Consider the following 19,285-nt stretch of genomic DNA (forward strand, 5'->3'; position numbering starts at 1 on the left):
TGATCCTACATTATGTACAAGACAAAAAAGTAATTTGTTTGGTTTTTTTACTTGAGATTGTGGTGATGCAAAGCTGAGAAAATTCAAAAAGGTGCAGACAAACATCTCGGGGTTGAGAAAGACAACTGCCCCAAGCTATTCAATTTCATCCTGCTGCTGCTTTATCATTAATGAAACATACGGATTATGTATAGCCACAGTTCCTTTCTACCTCAGTTTGTTACTTATCTCCGAAAGACAAATTCAAGAAGACAGCAAAATGTCAGCACCTATTCTGCTCGTTTGAAGATGAAACCTTTGGAGGGAACACCAAACAGTGTTTTGTTATGTGCAAAATCTATTAGCTTTACATTGTGGTGATAACTCCCAAGATTTCTCACCACATAATGCACTTAAAGGGGAATACCACTGAATGTCAGTTTTGAGACACGTATGCCTTTGCCTTAGGACAATTTGGTCTATATGAGCTTACAGTCAGCGGTGCATATTGATTTCAATGCTTGTTTTTCCCCTAAATCTGTGATGTCAAATTGAAAAATATAAATGCGGTAGTATTTGCAGCAATCCAAAGTAAAGTTTTCCTGCCATTAAAACAATTACATTACTCAAATGTAAAGTCTATAGACAGATGTGTTTGAGTTTCAGGCTATAACTGCAACATTCATGATATTAGTGGCATTCCTTTTTAGGAACATTTCTTGAAGGCTTGTTCAAAGTTTTATTAGCATACCCATATTGTCATTTCAATGTTTAAATTGTGTCTTTAAGTGCTTATTAATCACTACTTGCTCACTACTTAATCAATAAATTCTCATTCAGCATTTTGGCAACAAAAAACTGGACTGACAGCAGAATTGGCAAGTTAAAGTCTTATTGAATGTATTATGTCCTCAGAGCAGTAAGGAAAGCAAAGCACTCGCACAAAAAAATGCCACTCAAGTAGAAAGTACTGTAGGTGTGTAATACTGCAGAGGCACTATAAGGACCTTGTGTTTGTTTTTCAAAGGAGTTTCCTTCGTGTTTGTTGCCTATGGCACAAGTTTTATCAGTTCTGTACTGTATTTTTTTTTCTTAAATTGTTGCTGCCTCTTGTTTCAATTTCATTGACTATCTTATATCATTTATAAGTATTTACTCCTGTTAGAAGATTGGTTACAAATCAAGTAAAAATAATGACATAAAGTTGAGCAACCATACTCACTTGGAATAACAAGGAATCATAATTTAACGTTACATTTTAAACATTTACGAAAAAAAAATGTATCTACATGTAACTGATAGAAAATGTAAATTGTTTTTTTGTTTTTTTAAAGAATGTTGATTTATTTCAGATTTAATGGAAGTAAGTCCCTCTGATTAAAACTATACTGGGTGACCTTTTTCACCTGTTGGATTACAAGGCTACAGGTTACCACTTGCAGAAATATTTGTGTTTTCAATGTACACATTTAATTTAATTAATGGGTCCAATACTAAATCTTTTCTTACACAATAGAGTAATAGCAAGAGTTAAATCCAAGTTCAAACATGACTCACATGTAGTTAAACGTGATTTATTGGGGTATAATTAAACAGACTGTTTTTACTGCTTTAAGTGGAAAAGTGTTGGAAATGAGCAGAAAGATTCAACAACTCCAGAGCTCCCTTCAAATATTGTGTCAGCTATTTTTGCACTTTGAGGTGTTAATTGGGTGAAATTTTACTTGAAGCCAAAGTGGAGGAGCTTTCTTTTCAGTAGGCTTAATTTTGTGCAGAAATTGTGGATTTCAGTGTATGTAATTGAACAGTAAGAACGGTGTCAATTCGAAATAAGCAATTTCACAACACTCTCGTTTGGCATTGTTAAGTTATAACACATTTTGAAATGACATGACTTTCTTAATCTGTATTTATTTTCAGTTTGATCCTTCATGAGTTTATGAACAAGTCACCAGCCTCTGAATGGAGGACTAAGAAGATCATGAGTTGTCTGTTCATCTATAAAATGCCAAAAACATAGTCAGACAAACTCACATATAATGTGATATTGAAATAATGTACTTTAACAGCTCCTGTGTCTGTGATTGCTAATTTTGACCATTTATTTTGCTCATTGCAAGAATTTTTGACAAGAAGGCGAAAAGAAGCCACAAGTGCCATTAACGCAGAATGGACACATTTAAGAGGTCGACTGTTCTTGAACCTACAGAGAGATAATTGTTAAAAAAGGGGAAATGTTCCACTCACATTAAGTAGTACTTGTAATCACTCTGACAACAGGTTCTGACAATTTATTTGCTTTTCAAATAAAAAAATATATCTGGCTTACAGTGCAGTAAAGCACAGTTTAACAAGACAGTTTTACAAGGCACATGGGAAAGAAGTTACTTTTGTAATTGAACAAGAGGAAAAAAAAGGCTCACAGAATGTTTTTATATGTTAGAAACTTACATTAAATATGAGAGTGTGTCAATTTTACATTTGATCAATCAATGATAATTTATCATAACCCAGTGATGTGGGGGGGAAAGGGCAGACAGTCACAAAATACTTAAGCAGAACCTCTGATAAGCACATGGAGACTCACAGTGATGCCAACTTAGTTTGTTTTTCTGTTTCTGTAAAAACTTTTTCGTTAAGAACAGCTTACGGTTTTTGATGTACATTTATTGTCTGGTATTCTTTATAACCATTTCTACCTCATTGCTACATATTGTACATGTAGTACTTATGTCCTGTCATTTTGAATGTCATGCATTTGTGGAAAAATGTCAAAAAAAAAGAAACAAAAAAAAAAGAATATGCTTGCCCTTGAACCTGAGCAGTTTACCTCAAAAAGACTGTCTTTACACTGTCATGTACAAATCACAGAAAAAAACAAGGAACCTTGAGGGCACATCAGAAGTTAATCTGCACATACTGACATACATTTTATTTACAAAGTCATGTTTTGATTCAGTTGTTGTGTGCTGCATTGGTCTGCTACAAAGGCCACCAATGCAAATCTCCATTTCCTTAAAAGTAACAAATTGCTTTAAACTTTTGTTAACTGTTGTAGTGCGCATGTTAATGTGTTTATATGTGCACTTGCAAGTATGACGGGAGAACATTAAGAAATGAAAAATCTGACTTTCTACTTTTCATACCCATGTACAGAGAATAAACTTGCACATAGCTGTACCTATTGTACATTTGCTAATGCTAATACAGCATACATACAAAAACTGCAGCCACATACATGTTAATATGTGTGTATGTATTGCCATACAGTACAGTCAATTTAAATGTATTTTGATTTCAAGGTACATAAAGGTTATTAAAATATTGAATAAAGATGTTTTCTTTTTTTTCCTGAAAACTGGATGCATTTTGTACTTTTACTTGATTAAATTTACAATGTTGTGATTGATTTTGGCCTGTGCTATTTCCATATTTAGTTTGAAGAAAAATATCGGGAAAGTAATTTTTTGCAGCATTTTGCAGAGGCTTTTCTTTTAATGCACTTCCAACAATATAAGTCTCATGACTTATGATCTTTTATCAATCCATACTAGGTTTATAAAAAAGTACAGCGGAAACATACTCGTCTGTGGTATAATTTAGTGGTGGGCGTCACATGTGTGGGGAGTTAATGTGAAATAAGAGACACTATAGCGTGTCAGAGTTGGTATTCCTACTGTGGGTGGAATTCATCATCAGATCTTACATTTCTATCAAGCATGGGATAAAAAAAACTGACTGCATAGAAGAAGACAAATGATCCATATGATAAAGTAATTATGGTTTTTGTCATGTATGTCAATCATTTATGGAAACAACTTTGCAACAAAAAATGATAAACAATAAAACTCTCTGCTCTCTTTCCTTTGAGCCTTTCAAAATAAAGACTTGTGTTAAACATGCCACAGAGTAAAAAAGCAAGTACTTTACAATGAAGGGTGTTTAAAAAAAAAAGGTACCTTCTAATTATCATAGCCTGTCAGTATCTGAAGACCCTCCTTCACAAGCACTCGGAGGCTTGTCAGAGTGAGACCACTGACAGTTAAATCAGTATAGAGGACGAAACTGTTCACTACTCATACTGACTCATACTGAGCACGGCTATCAGGCTGAAGAACACTGATCAATTATCATGTACTTCAAACAAATAAGAGTAATTGAGTTTTTTAATAAAAGAAGAAACTCACATTTGAACAAAAGTGATGAAAAATATTTTTGTTTTTGATAAATATTTAAACATTCTGTATTCTACAAATCTGTCTCAAAAGTACTTTTAATGCAACACTTATTGTTGAATTTGCATTTTGTTCTGTGCAATTCTACATAATTGTAAGGTCCTTGTTTGCAGAAAAACAAGCTCAATTTTCTAATTATGTTCATACTGTATGTGATCACAAAAGATAATGATTTCTATTATAAAGAGCAGCCCTGTAGTGAATCTCTCTATCAGTCATACCTCAAAGTGGGTCTCCATAATATTCTGCCTTTTCAAGGTTGTCCCTTTAGCTGGGCCTGGGGTTTGTAGTTGATCACACAGATGAAAACACCTAATGTCATTTGCATGTACACGCTTTATATTCTGCTTTAACATGTCACAGGGCCTCCTGTGGCACAAACATGTCTATAAGGAAAAAAGCTAGACACTTCCTCCATCCCGCTGTCTCTGAAATCCTAGCAGTAAACATGCCCTTTGTTTCTTTCCACTAAATTTTTAAACAGCTGCCATTTGACCAGGAGGAAGGAAGAGCGAGAGAGAAAAAAAAAATCAGGCCTGATAAGAGCAAAATAAAGTTGAGTCAAACAAATTACACTCAAGTTATTAGTGGCTATTTTGTAAATATCAAAGATCCACTTGTCCCAGTGTTCTGTGCTTCATTTGCATTCTGATGAAACTGGAGTGGATGTGCGTGAACCCAGAGGTTATCTGCCGAGCTGCAGCGCCCAAGCAGCCGAATCAGACAGCTCGGCGAGCGCCGGCTCAAGAGGATGAGCCACAGACCTCTCTCAAATCACTTCCTTCATAACAATTAAAATATGCAAAGTGATAATTTTTCCTTAAGTAGCCTTAAATGTGCAATCTATTTAAATGTGAGGGAAATTGCCTAAAGCTTGTGCTGTGTGCGTGTGTGTGTGTGTGTGTGTGTGTATATGTATATACTATATATATGTGTGTGTGTGTGTGTGTGGGGGGGGGGGTAGAGGTGGGGGATAAATTATGCAAATAACAGAAAGGACTCTTGAAAGCGTAATTTTTCTGTAATAAGCATACTGTTTCATTTAATTTTTTCCCTCTTATTAAAAGTGACAGTTCTTTTTGCTCTGTCTGATGGCTATATCTGACACAGGCCCGTGGAGCTGACTGCTGGACTAAATGGTAAAGCATTTTTGTAGCTTTTTAGATGATGGTTACATTCACAAAGTAATTATGCACTAGAGAGTCCAGAAATAAGGTTTAATTACACAGTAATCGCCTCTGATGGACACTAGGAAGTGTGAGCACTGCCAGACTGCAATCCATCAATGACAAACCTATGGCCACTTTTAATTCCTCCTCATTTGCATCATAACCTCGGCAAGCAAGTTGCACAAATGCTGTTAAATGTTAATAGGACCTGTCTCTCTTCTCAAAATGGATGCTTAAGCCATTTCAATTCTCCCTTTTTCCCCTCTATCTCAGTCTTTCACTGCCTCTCCTCCTCTTTCTCTAGTAACACACACACACACACACTATCTTGCACAGTCCATATCTCCTCTCTCTCGCCTCAACTCTCACACTCTCATGAGTCTTCACATAAATAGCCCCTCTTCAAGAAGAGGAAGCCAAGCACGGGAGACAGTGCACGGTCACTGCTGTGCTAATTGGGAGCAACATGTAAAGTTTTATCTCTTGAGTGCTAACAAACCATACAGACAAGAATTATTCCTGCCTACGTGTGTGTGTGTGTGTGTGTGTGTGTGTGTGTGTGTGTGAGTGAGTGAGTGAGTGTGACTGACGCACATAGCTACAGAGCATGAAGGTATGTTCACAGCATGTACGGGAACCTCCTCAAGTTAGACCAAATCCCAGTCCAATCCAAGAATTACCCATGTTTTGTATTCATTTAAATATCATTGGAGTTGCAGACACATGTATGCACCTCTTCAGACTTTATGAGCTCCATTAGAGCCAGGATATAAGTTTACTTTTTTAAATTATACACACAACATCTGCAGTCCACACAACTGGGTGGACGTTAGACCCACAGGACCACTTGTGTTAGCAGAGTGTTTATTTATTGCACTATCCTGGAAAACAGCACATTTTGTACTCCACTAATTCCTCCACAGCTTTAAAGCCACCATATACACTTAGATACTTATCATAGGACCTTGTTAATCCCCAGACATTCAGAGCAATTTGATCTTGATTTGAAACCATAATGAGATGTATGGAAACAAGGATAAAATATATTCGCAAGTCAAGCTGTGACCTGTGAATATAATTAGTGTGTGAACGTCTAAGTGAGGTTTTCTGTTTTTTTCTGAAATCATTGTGACCAATTTAAGAATTTAGGCTTACAGCCATCTAGATTGTTTTTTTATTGACTGAGCCTTTAAAGAACTGTGGCTGTGATCAAAACAGTGCACAATTTTGAGCGTCTTTGTGCAGAATCTATTCTTATGTATACAATAAAGGATATTTATTGAATAAAGTATTGTGACTTTGTGCTCGACACTGTGTAAATGCAGAAGAACCCCTAGAAAAAAAGCAAAAATAAGAAAATATCACCAGAAATAAGAGACATTTTTTGTAATATAATGTTTGCTGGTTATTATTGATTCATTAACATGTTCATTATTCTCAATTCATTTACACTTGTGCAGTGGGCACCATTCCATTTCTATCAAAGTGGAGATGGTAACAGTTTTTTTGTAGAAACTGACATAAACCGCTTATGTGGTGTATTGGAACTTCCACCGTCATGTAATTTGACTTATGGGCCCAAAACTTCTCCTGCTATTCTTCTGAGAAATGTCCTTAAATACTCATAAGGTCTTTTTTCTCTTGTGTGAACCACTGTAAATTCTTTAAAAGCCTAAAATGAGCAAATGAGGAAGGAAAGTCAGCTTGAATCTCCTGTGGTTTCTAGTCACACACACACACACACACACACACACACACACACACACACACACACAGAGAGCTGGATAACAAGCTGGCCTCCTACACTGGTGTGATCACATCTAAATGTCCTCAGGTCAGCCCAGTCAACCGTCCACTTCCCATGTTTAGAAGTAATACTGGGTTGTTGCACTGTAATACCACTTTACACATGTAGCATGTTCCGCCGTGTGTGTGCGCATGTGTGTGTGCGCATGTGTGTGTGTGCATGTGTGTGTGTGCATGTGTGGGATCCGCACCATTCAGATAATTCCATTTCATAGATTACCCAGGTGGCCAAAGTAGCATGTAGTTACTATCACTGTGTGATCTACTTCGGAAATGATGGGATTAGCATTTCTGTAACATGAGGCCGGTGCTGCAGCATAAAGTCAATCGAAAAAGAGCCGGTATAGAGGCTTTCTTTTTGCCTTTGTTTTATCTCAACAAAACGTACAGTTTATTTACAATAAAAGTCTGATCACTTCTGTCTCTTGAGCTGTAAATCACTCATTAATGAATGTGTTCAAAAATAAGACACAAGACAAAAAGTGATGAAAAGAGTAAAATTGGGTCTTAATTACCATGAGCCCTCAAAAGTAATGTTTGGAGCCTTTGGACTGTATGTGATGCACAGCGTTTTTACACATTTAGTGGCACTAAAAGGCTTAGTAACTGTTTAAATGTCTTGAGCTAAATATATAAACTGTTAAAATATCACCACTGACACACAGAGGCTTTGACTGGTGCCACTGGTGGATCTCTTTAGTCTGTCTTAACCCCTGCCTGAGAACAAGAGGAGCTAATGGGGAGCAAAGACAGGGGAGTGCATGTCCGATAGCCACACGTCCCCTAGGCAAGGCAATCATGGGAAACACAGAACGTCACTCTTTCAATTTCATCCTTTTCCACTCTGCGAGCCGCCCTCTATAACGTCATTATCTCCAGCAGATCTGCAGGGTCCTCTGACAGGGCCGTGTTATCCAGGCACCGGGGAAATGCAAATTGATTTCATATCAGCCATGGCATTTTTAAGGCCTCCACATGTTACATAGACTGTCATTTCAGGCAGAGATATGAAAATCAGAGGGAAATGTCAAACTGTGGACGACTACATTATACACAGCTTGTTGTTTACTCTGATCACTGGCTCAGGGAACATGATACTTCTTAATGCCACGTTGTCAGTAGACTGTTTGAGAGCTCTCTATTATGCTTTTGACCTGTATTGGTTTTTTCCCTTACACATGAATAACACAACTGAGACTAACAGAGATACACATCATTATTGTCATGAAACAGGTGCTAAAAAGGAAGGCAGGAGATGAAAAGCGATTGGTCTGATGGACACCATTAAAGTGCATCTACCAGGGAAGGTACGCTGTAAGTTGACCTTTTTTGAAGAGGTTTGTCAAAGTGACAAAAACACTAATCGTTACCATCTGAACTTATAGTTTTACACAGCTGTTTATAGCGCTTACACGTCTTCTTTGTCATTGTTTTATTCTGGCCCACAACTTCCCTGTTTTCTTTTGTTAGTTCTGGCACTCAAATAGTGGAAATATTGGCCACGAAAATCAATTGGAGAGTTTAGCTAATGGTCCTTTTAATTCCCCTCAGGGGTTGGCTTAGACAAAAACAGAGCTAAGAGAAATGGGAAAAAACTGTTAAAGGTCACTTCTTGCCACTCTAGACATGTCATTTAGCTGTCTGATGAACAGTGCACTATAAAGAGCAAGAAAAGTCTGCTCCGAGTGGTTGAATGGGGGACATTCAGCCAAAGGATCGAGGTTTATAAAAAAATACCAATATTGACTTTATTGTATTATCTAGAAGTTATCTTGTGCTTATGTTAAAAACAAGCAGTGACCTCAGCTGTTGAAAAATAAAGCTTATGTGGAAATGGAAAAAAACTGCAGTTCTCTATGTGTCCACTGAAGGCATGCTTCAAAAGTCAAGAAACTCCGACAGATACCACATTAAAATGGCAATTTCTACAGCAGGCACTTCAGCAAACTGGAGCTGCTGTATCGGTACAGCTACACTGACGATCCTCGCTTTGAGAAGTTCCTGTCCAGAGTCAGGTGCCTCCGAGAGAGATTACAGATCTTCAACCATTGCCATTGTTTTTGTGTAAGTTAGACCTCAGGCAGGAGTTTGCAATTTTTAATACTGAGAAACAAGAAATGAGCCAATATCGGATGAGTGATTTTTGGTCTCTTGGTTTTGATATTTTTAGCTTTTTGTTAAAGTCATACCAAAGTTTAAAAATCTGTCATCTGTCAATCAGTTTGCTGAATTTCCCTCGGGATCAATAAAGTATCTATCTATCTATCTTTCTATTTTGACAACCTATATATGAATGCTTATATCTTTTTTAGAAAAGCTATATTGGTCACAAAAATGAATTATTTTATCTTTACTTCAGATGCAGCTGGTCGAGAGGTTAGATCTCACCCCATGTAAGGTGGTCCTCCAAGCGTCTCAGGTTCAAGTCTGACCTGTGTCTCCTTTCCAGAATATCATACCCCACTCTGTCACCATGATTTCCTGTGCTATCCACTGTCCTGTCAAAAACCTACATCTTCTTCATTGCATATGGGACTTTTTGGGAATTAGACATTGTTTAAACTTCACTCAAAATGATTTATTTGAAGATTGTTATTGCTGCCCACAAAAAAAATCTATAAAATCTGTGAGGTATAAAATAATTTGTAAATGTGTCTACAAGTATTGTAAGTATCCAAGTGAGGTGGAAAAACATAGACTGAAGGGGAGATAAGAAAGAGAGAGAAGTATAAGCAGATGGCTAAAGATGAAGGTCACGACGGATTGAGAAGTTTGTCAAAATTTGATGACATAAGCAATCTGTAAGTAGTTATTGCACACAAGCTTGAGGTACAGAGAAACATATTGAAATTCCAAAAAAACAGTGCAGCTGCCAGCACACTGCCAGGAATGATTGCCCCCGGTGTTTTTTTTTTTCTTGCTTTGCTCTCCCCACCCCCCCTTTCATACGCATGGCTGCCTGCCAGATGTGAAGAGAGGCATATTTGGATTTAATGATATTACAAATGCCTTTCTCTATACTCAATAATAACTCAGTTTTGATTGATACACAGCTCTCAGCGCCTTATCTTGATACAAATAGAGTTGTCTGTCATCCTACATTGAGTCATCAATTTGAGGCGCTGATGAGGCTCGTTTGCCGTACCTAATCATGTGTCTCGTCGGGAAGCCTCTGAGGCCCATCAGATAGCACTTGTAAATACTCAAAAGCAACACTAGCTCTCGGGGAGTGGGAGTCTCATTATTGCCTGCACCCTTTTCAATGTCCAACTTTCTTTGTACATAAAGCACAAGCCCGGAATAAATCATGCAGTACAACCACATTTCTATTGATTAAAGCCATTCCCATGCCTGCTCCCGCTTAATTGTCTGCAGAATAAAGAGCAGCTTTATATTTTTTTCCCTGTCAAAATGTTAGGTCATTCTATCAAGGCCAGCCAGTTCCAAACAATTGCATAGTAAGTCTTCTGTTGAGAATGGACCAAACGGCAGACAATAAAGTCTTGTATTTCTAGCAATAGGAACCTGCAAAGAAGTAAGTGTCTATTAAAGTATATTGTCCACTAGATATTATGGCTTAATACATGAAGATATTTTTTTATATTTTTTAAATGGGGCTACTACAGAATATTAGTTTTCAGGCAACACTGACTGGCCGTCTAGCATTCATTAGAATTATGTAGATGAGATGAGATATTGATTCGTTTATTAATACAATACTCTATAATTTAGTTTAAGATTACAGATCTAAATGTTTCTGGAACAACCAAACATAAAGTGAAATACAGCTTTTTCCTCATAGAAGGTGGAAGTGCTGTATATTACAGCGCGGTAATAATGTGTGTGTGCACATTTCTGTGTGTGCATGTATGTGTGCATCGAAGTAAAACTCCATCCTGTGCAATACAGAGAGCAGAGGAGAATTGTAAACAGAACCCTGTAGAGACAGAAATGACGTGGTCGTGTAAATAAGAAAAATAACATCAGGGCTATTTAGGTTTGTTTAAGGCAAAGACAAAGTATAGAACTGTTCTATGAAAGGAATCCTTTAATGACTTCTGTTGTGATCTGGTGCTGTTTAGAAAATTAAATTAACTTGACCTTTAAGGAGGGGGAGGGGTTTGCCATGGGGGGGGGGAAGAGTCATTACCTAGTTATTACTTTGGTGCTGACATGCTATTAAGGATTATTACATGTGTATTACCTCATTATTACCTCACTTTTATCATTTTGTTACAGTGTTGCGATATGAAGAGCTACTGAAAAAAGCTGACTCATATTTTCTACTTTGTATAATACATACATTTACATAACCCAAACCATTCATCATATTTATTATAAGCTTCTTTAAAACAATAAGTTTAATAAATTTTTACTTATATTTAATGTGGAACATTTTGAACAAATTTTCTTTTATTCCTCCATAAATAATTATCTGGATTCACATAGTACGTGTTTTTACTTCATTACACTATCAAAAGTGTATATGTTATCACAATAATGAACATATCTTAATGAGAATTGTGCTACCAGGCTCCTCTAAAACACTGTCTCCCATCTTTCTGCATCCTATACAATTATCCTGATGAGAACTTGAAAGAGCTGTGTTAATGTGGGAGTGTGAGAAGGCCCGTAGCCTATAGACCCTGCTTTCATTCATCTCACTAACATCAGGGAGCTCAAGCTTGGCGTCACTCAAAGCTTTTCTCCTTTGAAATTCCCCAGGCAGACCCACAAATTAAGCTCACTTCTGTTTGACCAAAGATGAGACCAGCCCTGAAGTAAGGCAGCTTTTCGCTCCCTTTTTCTCACCACAGTTTGCAATCTATCCCTCAGAACTCCACAGACATATAAATCTCGGCAAAATCTCTCTATTCACTGTCAGCCTGCTATACAGAGGCACATGGAGAATTCTCTCAGTGCAATTTTTTTGTCATGATCAAATACAGTTTTCTTGTGAATGTCAAGAGTGCAGCAGCTCGAATATTGTGTGCAAACGTTAAAGGAGTTGTAAACAAATCTCCACGCTGAATGCGAGCAAAAAGCAGAATTAATGTGGACAAGTTTTCAACAAGAAGTATTTCTTGTCTTTAAGATGTAAACATGTACAGCAGGTATACTAGCTCGTGTTTGGTATTGAAAAAGTGGCATTTAAATCCATAAATGTAAATTACCTGCTGCCTCATTTGTAATGATAATATATTGTTTGGATGAATTTCCAAGGAGGAAAAAAAAACCACTTTTTTTTACAAGCTGGTGGGTAGAAATTATTGATTGAGGATTCATGCATCTAGTGAATAAATATTCATTATAAAGTATGATTTTGAAATCGAAAGAACTTGAACCTATTCATTTATTCAGGGAAACATCCATACAGCAGTTTGTGTTAGGGTTAGGCCTTTAGATGGCAGCGTGTGTGTGTGTGTGTGTGTGTGTGTGTGTGTGTGTGTGTGTAACTACAAGTTTCATCTCCCTATCTTAGTTGACATCTCATGACAAGCCATCACCCCTAATAGGATTCTTCTCCTGCAGACAGATTCACAAGGAAAGATTATCGGAGTCTATTCTGAGCACATTCAAAGGCAAGGGACCATGCAACTCCCCCTTGCGAGTTCATTATCATTCTCAGGTTATCCCGGGCCCACTGAATCTGGAACACAAATGAATTAGTGAGAATTAAGAAGTCTCTGTGGTCTGAAACCTCTCCAAATCTCCTCCAAGATGAAAGGTACACAGCCAAGACTTATGCACCATCGCTCCTCTTCACCTGAGCCCCCCCCCCTAACACACACACACACCCACACCCACACACACACACACACACACACACCCACACACACACACACACACACCCACACACACACACACACACACACACACACACACACACACACACACACACACACACACACACACACACACACACAACTCCCAAAATGAAAAAAATGCTACAAGCAGTTAATGTAGCCTAACATCTCCTGACCGCAGGTTTTGTCGTGAGGGAGAAGAAGTTGCAGGACCGAGGCGGCCATCACTGGCGATTAATTACAACACTGTGGTGCTGGCACTCCGACATTAGTTGATCCCTCTGCAGGCAGGGGCTCCCTCTCATCTCAGCCTCTCTGTAGCCTTCAAAGGGCTCTCCACTGCCTGTAAGACTGAACCCAGGCCAGGTAAGAAAGATGCCATGGCTCCATTGTGACTGCACTTCACAGATTTCAATGAGACTTCAGTTGTAGAAGGTGTCGCTATCACTCCAACATTCTCTAGTATTAAGGAGAGAAAGCTGAGGAAAAGATACATCTCCTAAGGAAAAAAAACATCTATGTAATATTGTAATGATCATTTTAATATACAGCAACATTATAGATGGGTCTTCTGCTTGAAGAAAAACTAAATATCCTTATTGCCCCACACCAAATTCCTACATGTGCTTCCCCACCATTTTCCCTCTGACAAAAGAGATGAAATACAGTAATGGTCTGTCTGTGCTCAGTATTTTTCCCTCCTTCCCTCCCCGTCATGTAGGCCCGGGGTCTTTGTAACAGACTGCAGAGGCTGCCTCTCTCCCTCAGCTCATTCAGCATCACACCCTGCCCTTGTGCTGGACATCAAATGACCAGCTCGCCCCCCGAGGAGCTCTCAAGTTTCTTCATTTTCAGCAGCCGCCTGGCTCTCCCCTGGTCAGCAGCCGGCCACGCAGGGAAAGAGGGGGGGGACATCTGCCTGTCTGAGGATAAGGGACAGGCTGGCTCACTATCCGTCTGTCAGCCCCCCTCAGACTGGACCCCGCACGTCACTGCTCTGCCTCCCTCCTTGTTATTCTGGAGAGGAGGCAGGGATCTGATATGTGGCATTGTTTGTGCTAGGATGGTCAGAGAGAGAGAGGAAGCTAATGCTTATGCAAAAAATAATGCTGCAAGCACATTTAACAGCAAAATCATCATTCACTTTATGTGTCAGAGTATTAAGACTAGCATAAATCTATCTGCAAATGTGTAGTTACTGTTGAGATGGTTGTCTTTTCTGCGCTAATGTAAACATCTTCCTGTAACGATTATTCTCTAATGATCATCTCCATCTAATTACATGCGGTTTACTCCATCCTGCTCCATCAAAGAAAGCTGCAGCGATCGATGGAGACATATTTGCATAAAAATCTATTTCAGCATTTAGTGAAGGATCAGGCCTGAGCTCACTGGATAAAGATGCTCTCTTGCAAATATAACCTGCAAAGTAATTGTTTGCTTCCCCAACTTCACATTTGTTCTCTTCCTCCACTGATGTAGAAATGGGGTTAGAGTGCAGAGGCATGTGGATACAGGAAGTGAGGAAACATATACAGATGTTAATTAGCACTCAAGCTGGCAACCTGCTGCTTGAGATTCCCTATAATTGGATTATATTAGAACTATTTTAACACATTGATATAGTATTCTTTGCAAGTTTTGTATTCGCAAGAAAATGGTTATGCTCGGGCTCCATCAGACTCATTTGTGCCTGGCAAAACAGAACAATGGGCAGAATCTGACACCCCGGTGCACAGAGAGAAGCAGCGTACTGTAAATGATCCTGAGCGGTTGACTGCTGGCCGGCAGCCACATCTATATGAGCAGAGGAGGAGCACGCTCTGAAGAGCCCGGCACCTCCTGGACCGAGCCGGAGGTGAAGGAGAGAGTATCACACTCTCCTTGTCAGCTGCAAGGGTAATTACTGCTGGCTGAAATTACTCAACATTTGTTTATTAGCTCCCCAGAGCACACTGTAAATAGATTGTCTGTTATAGTCCGATCACATTAAACCCCCACCCCCCCCCCCCCCCCCAATCCCTGCCTCCTGTTTGCTGTGAGCCAGCCTGCTGCTCACTTATTGAACAGCTCGAACCAAGGAGCCATGTTAAATGTGATTGTTTTCCATTAGCTACATCCTGTCTAATACCTCACTTGCTCAGTACAATTACTGAATTCTGCCATGCAACATAACCTTCATTAGCTGACTGTAGAGTCCTGCAGCTCCAAAAGCCCCCTGCACCATTTTTCATTTTATTCATGAATGGGGAGTGTTTTAATTCAATATTGATCTCTTCATAGACACCATGTGCCCGGGCTTTGTGTGCTGCACAGTTACCACGCTTTAAGTGTATGCAGCGATCCAAACAAAAAAAGAAATAAATAAACTCAACAGGCCGCGTCTTTCCTTGTATTCATCGTGCCGGTTTTGTTCCTGCCAAAGATGACATTCTGAAACATTTGACCCGCTAAAAATGAATTCTTGGCCAGAGCCCGGTGACAGTGGAGAGCAATTCATTCCCCCGAAAATGTGAGCAGATAAAAAGCAGAGGCGAGCAATAGTGCTGTCAAAAGAATAGAGAGAAAGAGCAAGCAAGAGATGTGGGGTGGAAAAAAGGGAATTGAGTATTTTAATGTGAATAAAAATGTGAATGAGATCTGTATTCGCTGCCACAGGAATCCTTTCACACAGTTTGAAACATTACACCAAATAACTCACCCGCAGAATACACTGCAACACTGTGGTGATAATAGCCCAAATGTTGTTCCACAGACAGAGACATTTGTAACAGAGATATTTAGCTGTAAAATGGACTAAAGCAGCATGCTTTGTGTTCCTGTGACAGGTAGAGCAAGGCTCCCTGGGAACCAGAGTAATAAAAACGCTATTTTTCTGTGGCATCTTCCCTTTTCCTCTAATGTTGCCCTAATAAAAGAAACCGCTGAGGTGACTGTGCGCAAATAAGGGCCTAAAGCTGCTGGACATCTATCCCAGCCCCCTGGAGCCACATTACACACACCTAATGGCCACTCCAAGCTTCATTAGGATATTAATTCTCCCCTTTTCTGAAGTGATTCCATCTGTAATGTGACAGTATCTGGCTGCTAGCGAGACAACTTGTTGTTATTGTTCTACCACTCTCTCTTTTCCACTCATTTTATCCTCTGCCCCCTCTCCACCCCCTTCCTTTCTAAGCATATTGTTATTCTTATAGCGCCACAGTATCCGTTTTTCTAGCTGAGAGAAATCTGATAATACTGGGTGTCCTTTGAGATGGAGGCCAATGGAACGGCTCTGAGTGCTGCCAAAAAGCAGAGCTCCATCTGACCAGGGGAGCAGATGGTCAGGTCCAGCCCAGGTCTAGGAAACTATGCTAAACATTAGATGTCAGTTTTGCATTTTTAAATACGCATTAACTCCTTGTACCTGCAGGATGTCAGACTGCAGGATTCACAGCCAGCAGTCAAGCAGAGTGAATGTGGCAATAATGGAATTGTTTTTTCCCCCAAAACAGAAATTCATCAAAAAGTACAGTGAGGACAGGAAGAGTCAAAGCACCTTTAGAGATTTCATACTTCCTGTTAACTTAAGCATTGATATGCAATAGACAAAAGAAAAAATAAAAGCTGATGTGTTGGGTTATACGCTGTAATGTGATAGTACTACAACTATCACATTACAGTACTAGTACTAGTACTCTAGTACTCGTACAACTGGCTGAAATGATATAAATTAGAATAACTGTGATATTCACATAAAGGTTGAAAACTTAATATAAATTGGGATGCTATTTTAGCTCAGTTGATAGAACAGGTGCACCATGAACCCAGGATATATGTATCCATATATATAACTCAATATATGTAAAAAATTAAAATAAAAAAAGAATGAAGTGAATTAATGACCAAAAAATGAAAACACTAAATCAAAACTTTTGTATCTGTTCAAAAACTGAACTTATAGAGAGCAAAGACAATGGAAGCCGGGGAGGACGTCAAACAAAGAGAAAAAAATGTCATCATCAAAACTAAGAAAATATTTAGTTGCTGTGTTTTGGAGTTAGCGTGCAGCACACAAGCTAGTGTAGTGATGTGTTCTGAACCATGCATTTATGGATTAATAAACTGCTCATAAATGCTTTTAATCTGGACAAAACAAATGCTACTTTCTTAAAATGTCAATGGTGTGTTTCATGTGGCTCACATTAAATACAAATAAATAGCCTTGAACATGTTTCTATTCATTACAGTGTTTACTTAACTTGCCTTCCTTTAAGGAATTATTGATTTGTTTATTAGGGACTTTGTTGTGAGGACTTTATCTATCAATCAATTAATTGGCTGATTGGTGGGACATTATTAATCAACTATTTTAATAGTGGAGTTCAATTTATCAAAGGAATATACTTTGCATTTACTACCTCTCTCCATTTTTAGGCTCTGTATTAAATATCAAAGACAAGAAAAACTTCTTGTGAACATGTCTTTTGACAATTTACTGACATATTTGTGAAACAGTTAGCCATAAAAATACACAAAAAACACACTTTAAGAAAGGTTTCTTTCTTGGTGCTTTTGTAAGTCCATTTTATACTCTGCACTCAAACACAGTTGGGCTCATTCAAAGACCAAATAATCTTTTTTTTCCATCACTGCCTTCACACCAATTAAACCTGAAACCTAAAACCTCTACAGTAGTGTGAACCTATCCCTTCAATGCTCACATCCTCTATCTCGGAATAACACAGCTGTTTCTCTGAGAATATCAAAGTAGGAGGAAATGAATTAGGAATATTTAAAATGCAAAGAAATTCTTCTCTTGTTTAAAGGCAGAGATATCAGAAGGTTTTGGGGGCGGGTGGTGGGGGGAAGGGCACTCATCTCTGTCGGTGAAGAATTCCATTCATCCCAACATCGCTGTTTGAGATACAAGTGAAGTGCAGGATACTGACATTTGTGAAGTGAAATGATAATTGCCTTTAAAGACCAAGGAGGGAAAAGCGAGAGGAGATGAAAGATAAAAGGTTGGAACTAAAGAGAACATTAGGGTGGTGAGAGCGAAAGCAAGCCGCAGAGAGCAGCCACATAAATAGTCATGAAATGAGAACTTTCTGCTTTGTATTGAAGTTAAGAAAGAAACATTCAGCAAGAGGCCAGCAGGCCAGACTAAATAATCCTTGACTGAGTCTCCCATTTGGAATCCCTTATTAGCTGCCCAGATTTTAATGTAAATATGCCATTACGCTGTCATTACAGTGATCAGACTGCATGGCTTACAGGTCAGCCCAGCCACTGTTAATTTTGCAGGCAAAAGCTTTTTTTCTGTCTTTTGAAATGTTAATAACTTTCTATTAGTTAATGTAGCGTGACTAAAATTTAAATTAGACATAATTTATTTTAATATCTGTGACTAGCTGTCTGACCGTTCAGCAATGGTCTCCTGCTGAATGCAACACTCCAAATTGTGCTCATTTGCATTAGATGGTGGAGGTACAACATGTCTCACTGTTGATGTGCCGTTGTGAAGTCAAAGATGAGGTGCAAGTTTCCAGAATTTAAATAAAGCCTTCCGTCACACTCAATGCATGGGCTTTAAGCTGTTGTTTCTACAATTGATTAAAGAAATGGGACCTTATTAAGGCTAATCCTATGTTTAAGAGCCACTGTTTATTAAAGTTAAGAGGAATAGTTGCCTATATTTGGTACAATTTCTGCAGCATAGACGTATTAACCTTTTAGACTGCCAGGGGCAAAAAGTCAGCGAGCAGCCTGCATTGAACCCCCCTACTCACACCTCCTGCATTAAGTTTGCACCCTGTACTTCCTCATCACCTTTGAGAATACAGCCATAAGGCTTTCTTTATATGCCAATTACCCAAGAAAACACCCAAAAGACCACCGTTCGTCCATTCCTACTTGCAAACACCTGTGGGACATTTACTTTGGAATATGCACCGGCCACATGAGGACAGGACAGTGACTTTGGACAACAGATGGTACCAAAGCTTCTGGTCAGAGCTCTGTTGACAAGCAACATTTCAGTGAGTCAGTTACCACGAGCTTGTTGATAGATTTGGTCCAAAAAAACATCAAACTGCTTTTACAAAGGGTTTGTAACAAATGGATGACACTACAATACTTGCCACTTAACTTCATGGATCATCATCACGTTTGCCATTTTACAATCTCACAGCATTACACATGTCATTTGCTCTTAAATGGAAGTTCATCTGTTTTTTGCATTCAGTGCCCCAGGTAATGCACAAAGTACCGTCGCTCTTAATTTTGGAATAAATGAAGGAGACAC

The 19,285-nt window shown here is 38.7% G+C and overlaps 1 protein-coding gene and 1 long non-coding RNA gene across 2 annotated transcripts in view; one reads left to right on the forward strand and one right to left on the reverse strand.

The window, feature by feature from the left end:
- Positions 1-5,193, forward strand: part of slc38a11 (solute carrier family 38 member 11) — a 127,386-nt gene extending 122,193 nt beyond the window's left edge. The window contains exon 13 of the transcript XR_013780212.1: positions 5,181-5,193. The gene's annotated coding sequence lies outside the window, so the exon portion shown is untranslated. The remainder of the gene's footprint in view (positions 1-5,180) is intronic.
- The window catches only part of LOC306832362, a 96,835-nt gene that overhangs the window by 59,608 nt on the left and 17,942 nt on the right, over positions 1-19,285 (reverse strand). The gene's annotated exons all lie outside the window — the stretch shown is intronic.

This window comes from Symphodus melops (genome assembly GCF_947650265.1).
Source record: "Symphodus melops genome assembly, chromosome: 12".
Classification (NCBI taxonomy): domain Eukaryota; kingdom Metazoa; phylum Chordata; class Actinopteri; order Labriformes; family Labridae; genus Symphodus; species Symphodus melops.